This window comes from Zosterops lateralis (assembly GCF_965231275.1).
Source record: "Zosterops lateralis genome assembly, chromosome: 2".
Lineage (NCBI taxonomy): Eukaryota > Metazoa > Chordata > Aves > Passeriformes > Zosteropidae > Zosterops > Zosterops lateralis.
In genome coordinates this window covers 40571695-40578120 of record NC_139763.1, presented here as the reverse complement: position 1 = coordinate 40578120, position 6426 = coordinate 40571695, and positions in this window count along the sequence as shown.

The window sequence follows — 6426 nt, the reverse complement described above, 5'->3', positions numbered from 1 at the left end:
AACCGAGCGCTCCGCACACCGCCAGCTCCACCTCGGCCCTTTGGCGTCCACAGCGGGATGGAAAACTTAGTAAGCAAGTAAATGGAATACACGCTGTGTGGAGGGCAGCTTTCTGCCATGATCCTTCCTGGCGAGCCAAGGAAACATTTCCTAGACTGCTGCTGCACCGGTGTCTGGTGATCTGTGGTTCCCGTGCGGTTCTGCCCCGTGGCTCCCATGGACTGCGGCATCTGGGAAGCTGCCCGGAGAGGATGTGGATGCATCCCTGGAAGTGTTCAAGGCCAGGCTGTACAAGGCTTCATGCAACCCGGTCCAGTGGAAGGTGTCCATGCCCAAAGCAGGGCATTGGAACTAGAAGAACTTTAATGTCCCTTCCAACCCAAACCATGCTGTGAGTCTGTGTTTCTATGACCCACTTTGCCCTTGACTCAGTCAGTCCACAGCAGACTGTCCCATGTGCCATTTGTGCCACCAAGCCATAGGGAAAGCTGGGAGAATGCATATCAATGCAACATGAGGTACATTTCATGCACACACCTTACTGAGCCATGTACGGGAAATAAATGGATGAGAAGTTCAGCATCAGAAGAAGAGCCAGAATGCCAGGCTGACAAGAAGAGTAGGTAAGGGAAGCTACATGTTACTAAGACTTGAATGAACTCAGAATGCAGAAAGAGTAAAATATTAGCGGACATTGCCAAAAAAGAATTTTCTGAAAGAACACTGGACTCCTTCTCTGAGGCTTGAAGATACAGTGATACGCTCTAGTTTACACAACCAATCCAATAGCATTTTCTATGGCATCCACTTAATAATTACCTGGTTGCTGAACAGGTTCATTTTGTCTTGGGTACAAATCAAACAAGCATTGCAATGCATTGCAATTTGGAATATCTACAGTCAGCATTTCAGCTGCTAAAGAAGGCTGCTCTGATTTGTGACGTAGAGCTACAGCTGAACCTGGATTTCTTAAATTGTATCTATATGGGGGTAATCTGCTCAAAGGAGCTCTAACCTCTTAACAGTTACCTGTACCCTTGACTGTAAAAATTTGTGAATAGATTCTTGAGATAAAACATGAGTAGGTGGTTATAGCTATATTTATAGCAAGTTCTCCAGTAAGAAACATAAATCTTGCTGTATAAGCTCCACTGACACAGCTGATGCTAGTAATGTATCACTTCTCAGTGGGATATACATATATGGCCACACAGCACAGGCAGTGTTGCATTTCTTTATTGTGGTTACTCCAGCAAAACAAACAATCTGTAATACAGCAAAGAATGCTGAAACCTCTGATGGCTCATCCATCTACAGAAATAATTGAGATATTACCACCATTTTCTGTTAAAGTATGGAAATGAAGATGTAATTTCTTTCCTGAATAATGAGAAACTTTCCAATGCACGACCAGTGATGGTAAAAGGTTAGTTCCCAGGCACACCTTATACAGACCCATGTGTTTAGTGGAAACAGAGAGTAGGCCTTTGATGTTTCTTCCTAGAAAGCAACATACAAGTGGGATGCAGAAATTAAGGAAAAATACCTGTTTTCTCAAAAATTTAGGATAAATGAGCTAATTGGATTACCCTGGCTTTCACTCAGGTTATCTTTCAATATTCAAGGTCTATTAATCCATCAAGAATTCACCCTGATGAGTACACATTTTAATTTGTCCCACAGAGAGAGATAAAAGTACACACAATTGCTTCACAGCTATTTTTGAGGTGGATTTGCTTCTGCTGTGCTTTAGTAAGCAGATGCCACAGGGTTGATCTCTGTGGGGCTATTTTATGGTTGTATTGGTTGCAGGGACAGAATTTGTTCTCAGAGGATTTAAGTTTCCCAGTGAGGCTCCCTTTCCAGGAGAACTCTGAGCACAGGAGGGCTGTTAAATACTCAGCAAATAAAAATGCAGAAATGCATCTCTGCTTTTTTTTCTACAAAACTCTGAACTCACAGAGGCATGTTTTCAAGGTGTAATAGAATACTGTCCTATTTCTTCCACATGGGATCCTGAACTCCACCATCTCATAGTCACCACAACCAAGACTATTCCCAGCTCTCATGTCTCAAACCAGTCCTTCTTTCTTAAAAAGTTCGAGGTCCAGCAGCACAGGTCTCCTTAATGGCTCTCCCACCATCTGTGTCAAAAAGTTATCATCAGTGCTCTGCGGGAACCTCCCAGGCTGTGTTCCCAGTTGTGATGATCCTTCCACACAAGGGATCCTTCCACATATTGCTCAGTTAAAAGTTGTAGCTTAGTCTGTAAGATTGTTTCCTTGCATCTCCTAGGAAGGAAGAACACAATCATTTCAGAGGAGCTGGTGAAGTGAGTTTGTAACATGGAATTGTTGATAACAACTATTCATTATTTAAGGACTAACAACCTAAATTAAGATTGAACTATTTTAAAGAAAATTAGGGCAGATTACTAGGCCAAATCTGTTCAGATTGTGTGTGACTTATGAATATTAATAGATGTTGTTGACTATTTTGTTTTTTAGATTGGAAGAATTTTATTAAGGATAAAGAATTTGCAGGACTGTGCAGCTCATAATGAGATAGCCAGTATTGCATCAGATGCTGCAAACTGAGTGAGGTTGTACATTCATTCATTCTAAACAAAGACTAATGGATCTTGCTCTACAAACACAACCCATTTGGTTTTCACGAGAGTAACAGCCAAACACTAACACTTGTCACTTTCCAGTAACTACTCCTCCCAAGTTCATACATCCTTTCGAGAAAAGTTTTTTCCTGCTTTCTAGATAGGGAATCTCAGGGGAAAAGTGATTTGTTTGCTCTGACTTTCCTCATGCACTGCGTCATGTTTTGCTAGCAGAAGGAATAATAGGTGGGATGGTCTGGAGGAGGTGGGGACTGCTGGGAAGGAGGGCACCAGGGGTCTCTGAGAGGGGGTCTGCAGCAGTTCAGGTGCTTTCAAGCAGCAGCAGTCCAGCTACTGGGTGCTGTGCACACATAGGTTGGTATTTGAGATGCTCACTCAATTTGTTTGCAAGTAGCAACTCTGGCCCCAAAACATATGGACTTTCTTTTTCAGAAGTTTGCTAAACCAGACCAGGGACAAGCAGTGAAAGAGGTTTCTACCAACACAGCCTGCCAGCCCAGCTCAGCAGCATTCAAAGTAACCGTCTCCAGAAAAAGAAAAGGAGTTCATGTGCTTTTGCCCACAAGGGACTTGGCCTCTCTGGCACGTGTTTATGTACACAGACTGGATGTGGGTGGAGGGTAAAGCAGGGGAGCGGGAACTAGAGCGCAGACTTGTACCTTAATAAAGTAAATAAGTGAACTCTATTTACCTGGAGCTGCCCCACACTGATGGCAGAAGTCTTTGGCTCATTACCAGTGCCTGTGACAACATGCAAAATTAACTAATATGGCAGATGTAGACCTAATGAGTTAATAGTAAACAATACATTGTGAATCACTCCTGCCAAGATGTGGGCTTGTTCCTTTTATTTTTGATGAAAAACATAACTTGAGGTTGATAACGCTGTTTTGTTTCCCCTTCATTTACTCTGATAACATTGTTTCCTTGGTAGAGCCAGATTTATCCCTTGTCCAGTTTTCTTTGTATCCATCTCCATCCTGACACCACTTTTGCTGCTGTTTCCTTCTACGGGTTTTCCCCTTGGGGAATCTGAAGAGGATCTTTTGTGCAAAGCCTGGATTTAATAGGGAACTTTGGTTCTGGAAATGTAAGTCTGTATGGAAACCAGCATTACCTGACAGTTGCAAGGAGGCATTCAAAATCTTCCCTTTGGACTTAGAGATGTGACCATCCCTTCCAACCCTGAAAGGCCTTTGTGGATCCAGCCTGCAGCCTGAATCCTGTATCAGCCTGTAGCAGAGGCACAGCCAAATGCAGAGCGCTCACTGTGTTGTGCCATTGCAATTCATGAGAAGAGGAGAAGAGAAACACACACAGTAATCCCAGATTTGATGCTGATTTATGCTCAGATGTTGTGCAACCCATCTCTGAGGCTGGGAGATTCTCCCTGCCAAGGGAGGGCACTCCCGGCAGGTATGTGGGGAAGACAAATAAGAGTGTTAGCATAACTATTAAGGGCAGTTGGCAAGGGAAGTAGGGCAGAACAGAAGACTCCTGATTCAAAGCCTTTACATATTCCTCTCTACTCCAGATCAACATCTGTTTCTACCCTTGAAGTACGTGACTGTATTAAAGACAAAAAAAAAAAGTATGAGTATCCTTCACCCAAGCTAGGATTCAAGTCTTTCACTGGGCAGTGAAAGCTTTTTTTAATTCTGAATTATGCATCTCTGCTTTTTTTCATATTGAATTTGCCTGACACACAGCATCACCCTCTCTCACCTAAGGCAGTGCAAGGATGCTGAATGTTGTTCAAAGCAGATCTTGAAACCATCCAAACATCTCTTCAATATTTTTTTTGTATTGTCACATTTTTATCCTTCTGAAACTTCAGATCTGTGTTATGAAACCTGACATTTTTGAATGAACCTTTTATCTTCTCATTGCATTGTGTCCACTGAAGTTTCAGTTCTAAGCATGTTTTTAGACAAGTTGTGTTCAGGGTTTTTTTTCATAAGGAGAGCACATGAGTGTCAGCAACACAGCAGCTGCTAGGCAGAGCTGGCTGGATTATCCTGTCAACTTATGAAACCAGCCCTACAACATGAATCATGCTGTTGACTGGACCATGCAAGTACAAGTGTCATCTCTTGACTAATCTGTGTTTTGACTCAAGTAGATGTTAAAAGACTGGAGTTAAACTGACACAATATTTAGGAACTGATGTGAGATTTGTATTTAACTTGTGAAGATACTTAAGGGACTTTTTTAAAGTGGTGTACCCAACACACACACAGACACACACACACACACAGACACACACCCCACCCCCAAATAAACAGTCTTACTACTTTGGATGCTCACATTTTTAAGGGAAAGCATCTTAACACCCTTTGACTTTATACATCATTTTTGGGGTGGGTGAGGCAGCACTGATGTATCTGACTTCAGATGACATCAAGGTCCACAGTGGAAATAACATATTTTGAGTTCAGGTAACAGAACAAGATAATTTAATTTTCTAGAGACAGATTTTCCAATGTGGAAGTTCTGCAGCTGGACACCAAGAGCTGACACTGTCTACCTGTTGAAGCCCTGTTAGAAGTTAGCAGATGGACTCATTCTTCTTGGAATGGATTTTCATGTTATTTACACATCCATATTTTCACTACAGGTTACAAAGCTTTCTTTTTTTCACTACCCAGAGCTGTCCTGTGTATTGTTCAGATTTAAATTAAAACTTTAACAGCAGTATCTGACAGAATTTAATGTGCAATTGGATTTGAACAAATTCATTTATCTTACTGCTCTCTCATGAAGTCTCTATAAAGTCAACTTTTGTATTTCATTTTAGAAATCTTGGTCAGTTCTGCTGCCATTGAAAGATCGCAGTATCCAGGGTTTAATTGGATTAATTCACCTGTGCACTGCAGTACACCTGAGTGCTTCCTTGCCTCTCTACTTCTCTTTGGTCTCTTCCAGTAACACCTCTAACCTTCTCTAGGTAGTCTCCTTATTTTTGTGGTATTTGTCCAAATTACTGGACAAAAAGATGTGTTAGGTTTTATCTATGTGGTTATATTCTTACTTTCTTTGTTCTTGACACTCCTGAGCAAATTATTCCCAAAAAGCACCACAACACAATCCAATTACTTTGTTCTGTCAGCTTCTAGAACAGGGAGGTCCTCTTACTTTCTCATGCTTAGAAAGTCCAGGATCTGCTATTACTTTGCAGGAAGAGTAAACAAATCCAATAGGTCAACCCATTTTCCTCTTAGAACAGTGGGAGATTTTGAAAAGAAAGAAGGAAAAAAAAAAAAAAAAAAAAAAAAAAAAAAAAAAAAAAAAGAAAAAAAAGAAAAAGAAACCGCAAACCACCACAACAGAAATCCAGCCAACGTTAGCTTCTCCTTCTTGCAAAGGCATCTGAGTAAAAAGCATTCAATACAAAGGTTACAATATGACAGTACATAAACCATCTGAAATTACATAATATATTTCATAAACTGAAACTGCAGCACATAAATAATCTACTTGTCAGCATAACATGTTACTGGGTCACTTGCTGCTTCCCTCACTGTAAAATTTTTTCCAAGGAGTAGGAAACTGTCTTCCAAGAGGAACCAGAGAAAGAAGAGAAGCAGCATATTCCCATTGAGCAATGCTGTTATGCAGAATCATAGAGAACACATAGGAAATCATTAAGAATTTTATCATGAAGGTTAATGCTTTTTCTAAAGATGAAGTGAAGTGTGTTTGTTTTAGGTATTTCAGCAAAAGCGTTTTTTTCTTTAGGGACCTAGTTGTAAAGGCCCAAAGAGTACCCAGAGTTTTTTCAGCCTCTATCTACA